Source organism: Miniopterus natalensis, chromosome 21 (assembly GCF_054644295.1).
Source record: "Miniopterus natalensis isolate mMinNat1 chromosome 21, mMinNat1.hap1, whole genome shotgun sequence".
NCBI classification, from domain to species: Eukaryota; Metazoa; Chordata; class Mammalia; order Chiroptera; family Miniopteridae; genus Miniopterus; species Miniopterus natalensis.
The window spans coordinates 16,161,597-16,175,252 of NC_142101.1; the positions used below are offsets into that span (position 1 = coordinate 16,161,597).

General features: G+C 44.8%; 1 protein-coding gene across 2 annotated transcripts in view; it reads left to right on the forward strand.

Moving 5' to 3' along the window:
- ESRRG (estrogen related receptor gamma) overlaps window positions 1-13,656 on the forward strand; it is a 362,114-nt gene that overhangs the window by 229,116 nt on the left and 119,342 nt on the right. The gene's annotated exons all lie outside the window — the stretch shown is intronic.

A 13,656-nucleotide genomic window follows, 5' to 3' on the forward strand; every position in this document is an offset into this window, starting at 1 on the left:
GCATTCCCGAGGGGAGGGAATCACAGGTGGAGGGGATTCCCCCACTGGGCCGGGGGGGGGGGCACACGTCCCTGAGCACTGCGTTTCTCTGGGGAGCGAGATGGGGTGGGAGAGACGCTGGTCAGCGCAGTGAAGGCGACGCGGGCCCTTGGCGAAGGGACTTGGTGTGGCCTGCAGAGAGCGTGGAGCCGCCGCCAGGGGCCGAGGTTAACCCGGGCAGAGTTGTCTTAGGAAGACCCAGTGTTTCCTGCAGAGCCCTGGGCCCGGGGAACGTGAATTAGTGTATAAGCTTGAGGTCCCTCGGCTCCTGCTGAGCGCTTGAGGTCCACGGGCACGCGGGTTAAGGGCGGGAGGGGCCCTGCTCTGTGCTCCGTGCTCTGTGCTCTGGCTCCTTTCCTGCGCAGGAACCTCGTCTAGATGCTTCTACGGGAGGAGCATCTGGTAAATTGGTGAGGGAATCACTTTTAAATTTGGTCGACGATGCACGTTTTCTTTCCTGGAAGCTCCTTGGAATTTTGCATTTCTTTTGAAATGTATAATTTTACCTACTCGGGTTTTACACGTTGCCCCTTTTCCCTGAAAACTTTTTCCTTTATTTAAAATTATATCTAAACCGTATTTTTTAAAAAATCAGGTGACTCTCCTCTTTTATATTCACTTCATAAATCCAAAATTTCCCCTTAATCTGTCTCCCATAACACCTACTTTCTTGATACAAGCACAGAACCAAAAAACTTAAAATCCTGCCCCTACAGCATTTTTTTAAAACCCCCCCTTGAATTACTGGCAGTGACACATCACTGCTCAGATGTTGCATTTTTGCTCAAGACATTTTATAATGGGCCACGTTTCTTGGTTAGATGATGGGGCCAGGTGAGCTCTCTTTACTTCCAAGGCGTGCACAGGAATGCATGGGATTCTTGTATGTTTACAGGAATACCTATTTTATACGTTTTTGGCATCAGCATACAGAAATGTGTTCATTGTTCAGATCAGTAGACCCTCTAACTCTAATTCTGATGTCATCTTTTGACTTTGTAGTAACTTAGAAAAACATTTGGCCTAAGGGATGGAAACCTGGAACGGGCTAGGTTCTGCCTCTCATCCTGAGTGGCCCTGAATAAGTCTTCTGTCCACTTCCCCGGACCCACTGTGTCCTTGTGTGTAAATGAAACGCAGAACTAGCTGTTGATGAACTATTGTGTAGACTTGGTTATCTAAGACCCCGGCACAGGGTATAGGAATCAATGGAAACTTCTAGTCATACATTGCCACTCTATTTAACCTATTGTTCAAAATTTTCTTTTTAAGATCAGTTTTATTGGGATAAAATTCACATTCAACAATAGGCATATTGTCAGTGCCCAGTGAGAGGACCTTTGACCAATGTGGTCTGTGTGGCCCACACAACCCCCAGTTTCCTTATGTCCCCTTGTCCACAGCCCTTGCTCCGGACAACCACTGGGGGATATCAGAATTAGCAATTTAGGGATATCAGAATTAGCATGTTCCTTAATGAATATTGAAAACTCTATCCCTAAGAGTAGTTTTGCCTGTTCTAGGACATCACATAGTCAGAATCGTAAGAGTATGTTGCTCTTTCATACCTTGTTTTGGCTCATCAGGGCATCTTTGATATTTAGTCATGTTATTGCATATTTATCACAGTTCATTTCTTTTTTTTATTGTTGACTAGGATTCCATTGCATGTGTGTGTGGATGTGGGTGTGTGTCATAACTTGTTTATCTGATTTGTTTTTTGCTGAGGGGTATTGTGAATAGTAGAGCTGGGCTACCCATTTGTATATAGATAGTTCTTTTTGTGGACGTATATTTTTATTTTTAGTAAATATCTGGTAGTGAATTGTAATATGGAAAGTGTCTGTTTTAACTTTGTAAGAAGCATTCAAACTATTTTTTTCCAAAATGGTTGTACCATTTTATACCCTTCCCGCAATGTATGGGAGTTCCAGTTGCTCAACAGCCTTACCAGCACTTAGTGTTTTCAGTCTTGTGAATTTTAGCCATTTTTACGTGTGAAGAAAATAAAAACTCTTTTTAATTTAGAACCATAATAGAAACTCTAAAAATTATACAATACAAATTGTTGTATGCAATTTAGGGATATCAGAATTAGCATGTTCCTTAATGAATATTGAAAACTTTAACAGTATTGTATTATATTTTGTCATTTTTATTATCTTTAGTCACTTATATTTGTTTATGACACCCATTGATGTTTTTATAGGTGACGTATATATAATATGTTCATGTGTGCATATGAGTGTATTTCTTATAGTCTCAGGTTTTCTTGTTTGTAACAATGTTGTGAATACTTTATTGTCTTTCATAATCTTCCAGATTTCTTAAAAATTAGGCTTTTACTGTTGCTAATAGTTGAAAATATCTTTATAACTAATTAACCAGAGGATTTCATCAGTCAAATGAGAGATTCTTTCCGGAAAGTATATATCTTTATATAACAGATTTAGGATATTTTTAAATTGAGTAATAAGATACCACTAGTTCAGTGATGGAGTTTACATGTTAAAGTTTTCTCTACAGAAATATGTTTATTTATGGGTGATAATCATGCCCAGCATGGAAGTAAATATTGTGGTCACAGCCTCTCCAATTATTTAATGAACAGGAGGAATCGATATCATGCAACCCGGCTAGTGTTAGAGAACAAAAGGATAATTCATAGAAAAATTAGGTAGTGAGCCAGTTGACTAAAGGTGTAATCAAAACTTCTCACCCAGCACTCCAACATGTTTTTCTCATTTTGTAGTGCATGCCTGTGGCTCTGTGTTTACTCTTACCACCTTTAGAGACAACAAATAGTCATAGAGTTAGAAACCAATAAAATACACTGAACACTAAATCTTTACTGAGCATAGTTTAATCTTTCTCTGATGCAAAAAGCACTTTATAATTTTATAGCTCCGCAGCCAGTTATCATTTTGGCTCAGAGTAGAAGTGACAGTGAACAAAAATGTGCTAATAGAATCTTAGATTGAGAAAGCAAATTTGTGTTTACCCATATACGTCTCTTTATTTCAAATTATATATATATTTTTCCATTCCCATTTCTCCTAGATCCCCTCCCCTCCCTCGGCCCTGCTCTAAATATATACATCACTCTTAAATTTCCTTAACAAAAATACAATTTCAGGCTTTCTTTATGTGAAAACCATGACAAAGTGATTTTCTAGCCAGTTCTGAAAGTGACTAAACTCGACAACAATTGGATTTTATGACAACCTCTGCTTTTATGTCCCTGGCCTACTTTTATATCAGCAATTTTTTTTTTTTTTTTTTTTACCCCAAATACGAACTATTCCACATCTCTGCGTTAGCGGAAAACAAATCCCTTTACCGGGAACACATTTTAATAAAGAAGGCCCCTCGTCGCTCGAGTCACCAGCCTCTTAACCACCTTAACTCTCTAATACTCAATTTCTCACTCACCAAGAATCAAAGCCCGGGGTGGTCTTTTGCCGCTGCTGTTGTTGCATTGTTGTTGCTGCTGTTCTAGGTTTTTCCTGCATGTGTGTTTTTGGTGGTTTGTGTGCCTAGAGGTTGGGGAAGAATTAGTATTATGGAACTAAACCAGATTAAGGGGGGATGTGAATTAGATTTGGTAACAGATGGCGGGGTGGAAATTAAAGGTTCTTTGCGAATGGAAGCGACAGCAGCTTGCCTGTGCTCTCCGGTCTCTCCTTTCGCGCACTTGATAGACGGGTATAAATCACCGCAGCGCCGTCTTGACAGCCAATTTTGAGAATTTGATCTGGTTAAAGACGTGCCTTTCCTGCTCCACGCACCGAAACCCGCTTCGATTTCTTTCTCACGCGGCGCCTTGTCATGTTTGGAAACGGCAGAGTCACCTGCCTCCCCTTAATGAAATTTTTTTCTTAATTACAGTTTTAGCTCTTTGGTTTTAATTACTTTTCCATTCAGCCTGAATTTTTGTTAATCTCTCAGGGATTTTTCTTTCTTCTTTCCCACACTTTTTGCACATATGCCTCTGTTGTTTCCAAGGACGCTTTGCGCTGTCAGAAGGTGTTGTCAGAGGCACTCCGAGAATCCTAATGACGCAAATCTTCATCTTTAGGCGGGGGACTTGCATGGGCTGTTATGAAATTATCAAATCGGAAAAAAAATTATAGCCGTCGCCAAAAACAGAAATGATTTTCACAAAATTGCCCAAGAAGGTGAGGGACACTTTTGTTTTGGTTAATAAAGACTATAGAAATACCTGCCCCATCGGCTACAATAAGCCCCGCCCAGTGGGAAGACGGGGGGCCCAGCGTGGCAGACCCGGGGTGTGTCTGCGTTGACCTTGCGCTGATTTAGGGAATCGAGCTCAGCTGCACAGACTAAGAGGGAGACTAGAACAGGGTGCCCGGACTGGTTACGTCCAGGCCCTCTGGTCTGAGAAGCTCAGGAGACGAGTACCGAGGTCCCCTCTTTACAAATCCACGTGGCATTGGGACTGACTTGCCACATCAAGGGAAAGGAAATGGAAGAGAGGGGAAAATCACTCCAGCAATGAAGAGAAGATTCTCTGAGCAGGCAACTAACAGTTGGTAGAAATGAGGCCTCCTACTGGCACTCAAATCAAATGTAACAACTCACGGGCTCCCCACTGCTTGCTGACAGCGTGGTGTCACATGCGGGGACAAACATTCACTTAGACGCTGATTGCAGGGAATTGCCCTTCCCGCCAGCGCCTCCCACCAAAACCACGCAATGAGCAAACGGAGAACCATTTCTAGGAAAAACCGGAGGCCTGCTCCCCGGCGCCCCCCAAATGGTCCCTGCTCTGTCTGTCCATCTTTAGCCCCCGGGGGAGGATTCCTCAGGTCAGCATGTTTGCTGCACTGTTATGTAGCAAGTTGTTTCCGTAATTATTCCTTCTTAGGTAGTGCACACCCACACACATGCACACAGATACACACGTATGCACACACATGCACACAGATACACACACATGCACACACATGCACACAGACATACACAGACATGCATGCACACACATGCACACAGGCACACAGACATGCATGCGCACACACATGCACACAGACATACAGATACACACTGCTGTGGTCCCTAATGGTTGCCGAGCGCAGTAGCCCCTAAGGAAATGGAGCCTGAGGAGTGAGATTTAACTCAGGAGCCCCTGCTCCCTGGTTTAACCTAAATCACAGGCCAGTGGGGTCTTCACTGGAGTAAAATATAGTGTTTTTTTTTTTAAATGACAGAAAGTGACTTTAAAAAGCGTGTAGGCAAATCCTCTCCTTGTTCAAATGAGGATGCCGAAGGGTCAGAGTGGTGCCATGTCTTGGCTCGGGTCCCCCAGTGCCGGGTCCGGAGCTGGCACCCACGTCTGCCACTCCACCCAGTGGTGTCCCCAAGTCAGGGTTTCCAGGGAAAGGAGCAAAGGCAGGTGGGCCGTGGGGACTCTGGCACAGTACTTGCTTTTCCTTTAATCAGGTTTTCAGAATTGCAGAGAAGACTGAGACCTTTTTCTGTGCATGTTTGTTTTGGGGACCTTCAAATGACAAACGACAAGCAGCCGTTTCTGATCCGAACTCCCGGCTTGTCCGCGGCTTCCACTGGCTTCGCTGGCCGCTCTCTCACTGCTGAATAATCCTTCTTACAAAACCGGGTCGGCCACAGAGCAAATCCTTCCACGGCTTGAATTAAACGTGTGTGTGTGTGTGTGTGTGTGTGTGTGTGTGTGATGTTTCCCTGGCCTGCAGATAGTGGCTCATGTAGCTCATTGCAGTGTTTTTAAAAAAAGAGATCAGAGGAAGAAGTCTTAGGATTAATAATTAGCCGGTTTCCCCTGCTCCAAGCCCCCCACTTCTGCTGCAGCTGATAGCAAGAGGGTCTAATCGTGACCTCTGCTGGTCACCCCGGCCCAGCTGTGCTTGCATCCAGATGTTGACTACTGCCGACTAAGCTATTAAGTCGAAAGCATAAATATAGTTTAAACACTGTCCAGCGGGCCAAGGCGTGGTTTACGATCCCCGGTGGTACTGCGACTCTCCCTGCCGTAGAAATGGGGTGTTCTCGAAGCATCCTTCATTGCAGCAGCGGTTCCTCCTCGGCATTTAGATTTCCTCACCACTGCATTTTGCTCTGTCTTAGGCTTCGTTTTCGAGTCCCACTCCCAGTGAACCGGCCTGCCTCGATCAGGGCAACGGGCTTACTGGTCGCTGTAATTGCTTTTGCAAAACATTTTCTTACTGAGTAGAGGGTGACATTGACACTGTGACCTCCGTAGCTTCGCACGAAGCCCTGAGAGCGCTCTGGGGTCCCGCTTCGGTGCAGCGAACAGGGTAGGGAAGGGGGTGCAGGCAGCCCGAGCTTGCACGGGCCCGGATTTCACTGGTGAGCCCCATTGCCTGGGAGCGCGTGGGTCGCATCGATTTTCGGTTGTGATCCGGGAAGACCAGCGCATGGACTTCCTGTGAGCTGCTGGCTGTGTCTCTGTCCTCTGGCCGGGTGACAGGAGGCCCTCATTTAGCTGTCAGTCCCCTCCTGTCTGTCGTCTCTTTTACTTCGGTGTGCTCCTTGACCGCTTGAAAACGGGATTGTCTGAACACAAGCAAACTTTATTGATCCATATTTCTGTTTGAAAGAGCAGAGATTTGTAGAAGTAGTAGCCTAGCTCTTTTGTCCGGAAAGCACACGGCCGGGGAGGGCTGCTCAGGGCAGTAAATCTCGAAGGCCGCAGAACTGTTACACTCGGCATAGATCGGGAGCTTCATTTTGATGATTTATCTCATGTAGTTTTCTACCCCATACTAACCTTGCGTTCGAGCAGCGATCCCCACCTCGGGCCCAGGGCCATTTCACCCCGCCCTGGGGACAGTGACCTGGTCCACAATTAGGCATTTACTTCCCGAGTCGGTTGACGTAGGGTCAACTGTTCCAAAGCCCTTCTGGTCTCTAGGCCTTTGGTCCCTGGAGAAGAGCTTGTGTAAGGAAAGGGCTATTTTTAGGGCTCAGAGAAAAACCTCTTGTTTTACATCTGAGTTTCTGACTGGGCACTTCTCGACATTCTCTTTTCACATCTCCTGGTGTCACGGAGTTGGGCAGTTGTGAGGATATAGTTAATTAAGTTGCATTAGGGCAAATGTACACACTTGTTAAAACACTTAATTTGCCTCAATAATATCGATTACATGGCAGAAGTTTGTTTAAACTAAATGGTATTTTCCCCCTCCCGTTACAGTCCTTGAATGCAATCTGTTTAATAGCTAATGGCCATCATCAGTTAAATATCATGTTAGTTATAAAGTAATGTCATAAGAATTGATTTGAACTTGGCAGTGGAGGAGAGCTCTCCCTTCAGAGCCGATGTCGACGATTAGCAGGAGTTTTAAGCAGAATCACGGTGCATATAAACTGTGTATATTTTATAGACTTATAGCTACTCTGTATTACGTGAGTGCCCATTACAGTAAAGAAAAGCTCAGACAGTTAATTATGCAAAACATCATGTATGCAATTACCCAGCATTATTACGCATTGAATAGTTTTATTGATCTGGCGGCAGCTCACTTACTGTATCTAGAGCTATAAACAAGAGATGTTCACCCCCAGATTGAAATGGGTCCAAGGAAACAAGGTGGGGATGAATGACACTATGGAGCGCCTGTCCCTCAGATCAAATCCTTAAATGTAGAAACTGTCAACCATCACCAGGGACAACACCACATCCTGATCTCCCAGGGCCATTCCCCCGCCCCCATTAATAAAGTTTATCAACCAGGGAGCATCAGAAATCACGTGGCGATGCCAATGGAAGCAAGCACAGTTTTCCACAGGTAAAATAGGCTGGGAAACTTCACAAGGCGATCGGCAGTGGCCTCGGCACATCGGGCTTAGGAAAAGGAATTTTCCCCATTTCCCTTCCTTTGTTTCAGGTAAAATGGTAAAGGTGGAGTCAGATGCTTCTATAGGTCTCTTGACTTTGTGTGTCAGATTGAATGGCCAACCATCCTGGTTTGCTTGAAACGGATGGAGGCCCAGGACAGGGGATTTTAGTGACTAACCCAGGACAGTCAACCAGCAACCTAAGGTCACAGCCAAATTGATGAAGAAAAGATCATTGAACTCTAGGACCCTAAAAGGGGCTGGGGTCCAGGAGAGATCCTTCCCTGTTGTGGTTTAGCATTTAGGTATGAAATTATACAGGGTGGGGCAAAAGTAGGTTTACAGTGGTTTGTTTGGAAAGTAATACGGTAATTAATAAATAATAATAATAATATAAGAATAAACTCTGTATTTTGCGTACTCACCACTGTAAACCCTGTATTCATGGGGCCCTTTCCTTTCAATGGCCAGAAATGAGTTGACAGGCTATTGTGTATTTGTCCGAAATTTCCCTCTTTTGCGTGTGTGAGGGGTGTAGTTCACAGCCTTTCGCAGAATTGGGAAGGCTTTCAGCTTAGAGAGATGCTCCGATTTGTCATTTTAGGGAGCCGGCCCCTTGTCCCCAGGCTACTTAGCTCCATCTCAGGTCAGCAACTCAGGGACCAGCTTGGCAGGAACTGTTTGCTTCCCCTTTCTCTCGATGGAGTCGGTGGGAAGGAGCCTTTAAGGCTCAGTGCACAAGCTATTTGTTCCAAGAATCAGAAGCAGCGTCACTACATCATCGCAATGCTGTCCTGCAGATAACGCTTTCAATGGATGGGCCTTAACGCTTATTTTAAAACGGCCTAAAATTATACGCAAGTGTGTCTGCATAGGTTTGCACATGTTTTTTAATCTCTCTGAGCACGTGGGTCCGGGTTTACAATTCTTTCTTTACAATTAATGATCTCCCTCCATTAGGTTAACCAGGCAGACCTTAAGATATTTCTTATTAAAAGAAAAAATCCTTTCTCTTCCTTCCCCAGCGAAGCCAGTGCACCTTAATGCAATGATGATATGTTAGACCCAACAGTTGTCAAAGCAGCGTATTACTGTGAAGCCGTAATGACACCCTGTCTCCCTAAAGTAGTCATGTTTTCAAAAATCACACGTTGCACCGCGGATGTCTGACATGACACTCCATTCGCTCGCTTTCCCCAGCCTTCGGCGTCCCGTCCTCTGACAATAGCAGCTGGTGCCCATTTTGTTCCTAAGTGATTCTCATTTTGCCGTTTTTGAGTGCAATTAGTCGGAGCCAGGCGAAGAAAAGCTCTTGTCACATAGCAGCTTCAAGTTGTAACTGGGCCTGCACAGGAGCTGCTGGGGTCCTGGGCTTTGCAGCCCGGGCCTCGTTAGTCTTGGAGGGTTCTCCGCCGAAAAGCATTCAAAGCAAAACAAAACAAAATAAAATGAGCTTTTTTTAAAAAACACAATTACTTAAATATTTAATTTGGGATTTCAGAGTGGAAGACTGGCCAGTGCTCCTAGATTCACTGCTGTTGGTAAGCGAGTAGGTGTGCGACCTGACAGCCTTGCTGTTTAGTCCTGAAATTCTACAATTCAGTGAGGGAGCTGAGGACTCTCCTCTCCCGCTCGCTCTCTCCCCTCTTCTTTCTCTTCTTGTATTTGTAAACCTGCATAAAAACTTTGGATATAAATTGATGACGTGCTTGGAATTTTTAAAGATGAGGATACCTTCTTCTGCTCTTAAGGTTGACAAGAAAGGAAAAAATAGTGACTTCTTCGGTCGTCATTCATTGAGCCTATTAAGGTGTCTGTCGCTGATATAATAAGTTTCCAAAATCCCTGCCCCGTGCTACGATCAGGAAGGCCAAGGAAGACTGGTGTACCCATTTTTTTCTTAGGAGAATTTTTATGTACCATTTTTTAAGTAGGGAACTAAAGTAGCAAATAAATTTGAGTTTGGCATGACATTCAAAAGATGAAATGCAGCTGTTTGTGAAGAACTTATATTTTGCTGAATGGGGTAATCATATATAAACCACTGGAATATTATTGCTATACCAGCATTTAACAGTTAAAATATTGGCTGTGCTTCAGTCCCCTCTGGGAAATGTGGACCAACCTGGCCATGTCCACATGTGTGAGAAAAAATTCAGGGCAGTTCCCTCAGCATCACCCATTTACCTGGGTCCAGCTAGAATCTCAGGAAACAATTAAGCATACTTGATAATTATAATATAAACTGAATATTAACTTACAGATTATCTTTGGTTCTCGGTCTTTCTCTCTGTATAGGTTACACATATGCACACAATTCATTTCCCTTCAAAAATCACATTTTTATGTAGCCCGGCAACCAAGGTGCTTTATTTGCCTGATCATTAGTAGTTAACACGAAAGATAAAATTTACCCTGTCTGACCCTTAGGCCAGGCTGGGTAGTGAGTTTCTAGGATGAGGCATGAAAATCAGAATAATTTGAGCCATATCTCAAGCTGTTGAAAATGCCTTTCAAAGCACTGAAATTGCCCTGGTCTCCTGAAGGCTGTTAAACCCCTCCAATGTAGTTTCTTCTACAGAAACTAAATATGTGGGGGGGTGACAGTTTTTCCCCTCCTCTCCTCCGTTTTCAGGGCGTTCACTCAGAGAAGGTTTTTTGGAAAATCACAGTCTTGCTTCCTTGTGTGTCTCATCATTTCATTAAAAAAAAAAAAATGATTTGCGAGAGAAAGAGAGAGAAAAACATCGATTTGCTGCTCCACTTATGTACACATTCATTACACATTCATTCATTCACTCATTCATTGGTTGCTTCTGGTATGTGCCCTGACCGGGGATCGAACCCACAACCTTGGCGTATCGGGGCGATGCTCTAACCACCTGAGCTACCCAGCCAGGGCTGATCATTTCTCTTAAAATAAAATAAAATAAAAGCAACTATACTGAGGCTTTAAAGTAAATATTTCCCACCGTCTTCAGCACGCTATTTCTATTCATAATTCTTAACTAAATTCAGGTTTTTATTAATCCGATGTGACCTGCAATTTCTGCGTTAACAGCACAATGTGGAATTGGGCTTATTCTCTCTGGCTGCAGATAGAGCCATCATCTTGAAAATGGCTCTTTCTGACAAAAAGGTGCTCTTTTGAAATAAAGTCTCATTCACTGCATTCCTCTTAGAGTTAATGCGAATTTTAGTGCCTCTAATTTTAGATTGAAGCGAAGGCTAGAATAAAAACCCCGGCTGACAATTGAATTTATAGATAGTTGTGAATATTTCAGGCTTGAATAATAGAGCTGTAGAATCTCAGAGACAGAGGGGGAGAGAATTAAGAGCCGCTGTAGTTTTAGGGGGTAATGCAGTGGTGTCGAGGAAGCGTTCAGTGTAATGAGCTGGGGAGTCATTAGGCGGCAACTGTGTTCTTAGGATCGGAGCTTCTGTTTAGGCGTCGCTCCCACCCTGGAGAGGGGACTCCACGGGATGACCCCCAGCCGGTGTGGTGACCCCTTCGGCCCCTTTCTGCTCACGGCTGAGCTTGTGGAGGGGCTAGATCTCCACACGGGCCTCCTGCACCCCTGCTTGCAAGGCTATTTTTAAGACATCAGTGAACACCTTTAAAATCTCTCCGTTGGCCTCCAGACATGTAGGCACTGGACTTTGGGGTCAGGCCTGAGTTCGAATCCCAGTTCTTCAACTTTCCAGCTGCATGGCTTTCAGGAAATGACTGAGGTTCGGGTTCCTAAAATGTAATGCAGCTCCCCGACAAGGCTGTCTTGGGGATTAAATCTGGTGATAGTTTTTTGTAAAGTGCTCAGGTTCCTGCCCGGCACCTAACAAGCACTTGACAAATGACAGCACGGCTATTATTATTGTAATTGGGCCGAAGGTATGCAGTAAGGAGGTTGCTCCTGTCTGAAAAGAATGTACAACTTAAAATAATTAAAATTAAAATAATAAAGGCAACTGTACTAAGGCTTTAAAACAAATCCAATTTCTCCATGTTCATTTACAGCTGGAGCGGCCAGACCTCGTGTGGGAGGAGACTGTGCCTCTCTCCAGAGACCTCCCTGAACTCCTGAACTTCCCGAGTTCCCTTGAGTCCATCCAAGTTATTGCAAAGTTATGGACAGAGATTTTGGGGGACACAGCTGGCTGGAGACTCCCGATTTTTCAGGCACTTGACCGACACGCATTTGACACGGAAGCAGTTAGTGACTTAGCCGATAACTGTCCTCTCTAGGGGAGGCCATGCCTGGCCTTGCTGCTTACGCAAGAGCTCTTCAAATTTTGGAAGACTATGAGTAAAAGCCAGAGAGAGAGAAAATTGGGGGGAGAAGGGGGAATTGACCAGAGATGATACAAGGAAAGAGAGAAATTAAAAAGAGGGTCTGAAGGAAACATGGTCTGTTTTGTGATGAAGATGCTCCAGGCATCTCTCCTCTGGAAAGAATAAAATTAAATCAAGACATGGTGCTGGCGGGCAGATGCGAAAGAGTTAATTGTCATAGCGGTGAGAAATTCAGTGCGGGAGAGAGGACAGGGAACACGCTTGTTTTAGTACCCTAATAACTTCTAGCTCGAGTCTCGGATCATAATGTATGTGTGGAGAGTCCAGTAATTATAAGGTAATAAGTGGAGTGTGGTGGGGTAAGTGCTCTAAATTAAAAGGGATTTGCAGGGCTGTTGTAAGTCAGCGGCGACCCGCTTTCTTTCAAACGTTGACTTGAGGAAAAGTGCTTAGCCCCGAGTGCGTGCAGGGAGACAAGGAGAGCGATCTATTAATTACAGCGCTCATTAACGGGGACAGAGACGGGGACGGGCCGGGGACGGGCCACAGATGCGGGAGGAGTGGGCGCCGTGGTGTCCTGCGGGCTGGCGAGGGGGCGATGCTGTTCTTTGGCTAGTTCTTGTGGGAGGGACAGCGTAGGTGGGTGGGCCACAGGCGAGGTCTTTGGGGGGGCCTTCCCCTGCCGGTTTGCTCTGCTCGGGTCCTGATACTGTAGAACACAGTGTCCAAGGTACAATACGTTGGTTAACAGGTAAATTCTTGCTCTTGAGATCTTCTCGGAACAGTGAACGTTCCCTGATAGGAAATTCCATATTTTTCTTCATTTTAAAATAACAGAGTGGGGGGAGGGGGGCCTAGAGGAGAGTGTGAAATTTGTGCGATGATAAAATATCACCGGATTGATGGCGAAAGAGATGACTGCATCCATTTGGCTATCCGGTGACTGCGCCCCCGAATTCTGGTGGGTGACCACGGCTCGGTGGGATTCCCATAAATCAGCTTTCCATCGGGAAGCAATTATCTAAGTCCCTTACTCAACTGTCACCTCTTCTTTCCATAGTGGGCTCTCAGCAGGTGCTTAGGGACTTTGCTAAAAGGGGTTTTGCACTATGGGCTAGCGGGAAGGAAATAGGGCCCATTATATCTTTTCATCTAATTGCCTTTTCAGAAGCTGCACCCCTTATGGGTCCAGCAAAGGCAGGCAGGCTGTATGTTCCTTCTAGATAAGGGAGTTGGTCACCGTAGATGTTCACGTTTGTTTTCAGGAGCTCTTGTGTTAAAAGACCAAGTTGGGAAAGAAAAGGGACCGTCGCGAATCTCCTTTTTTTCCTAGTGCAAACTTTGGCATCTTCTCACTTTGCTAAAAATAACTTATGGACACACAGCAGGCTCAAGTGGCGTTTACAGAGTCATCTCTCCAACGGCGGCCAGTGACACACACACACGAACATATTGACTCAGCGGCGACGGCG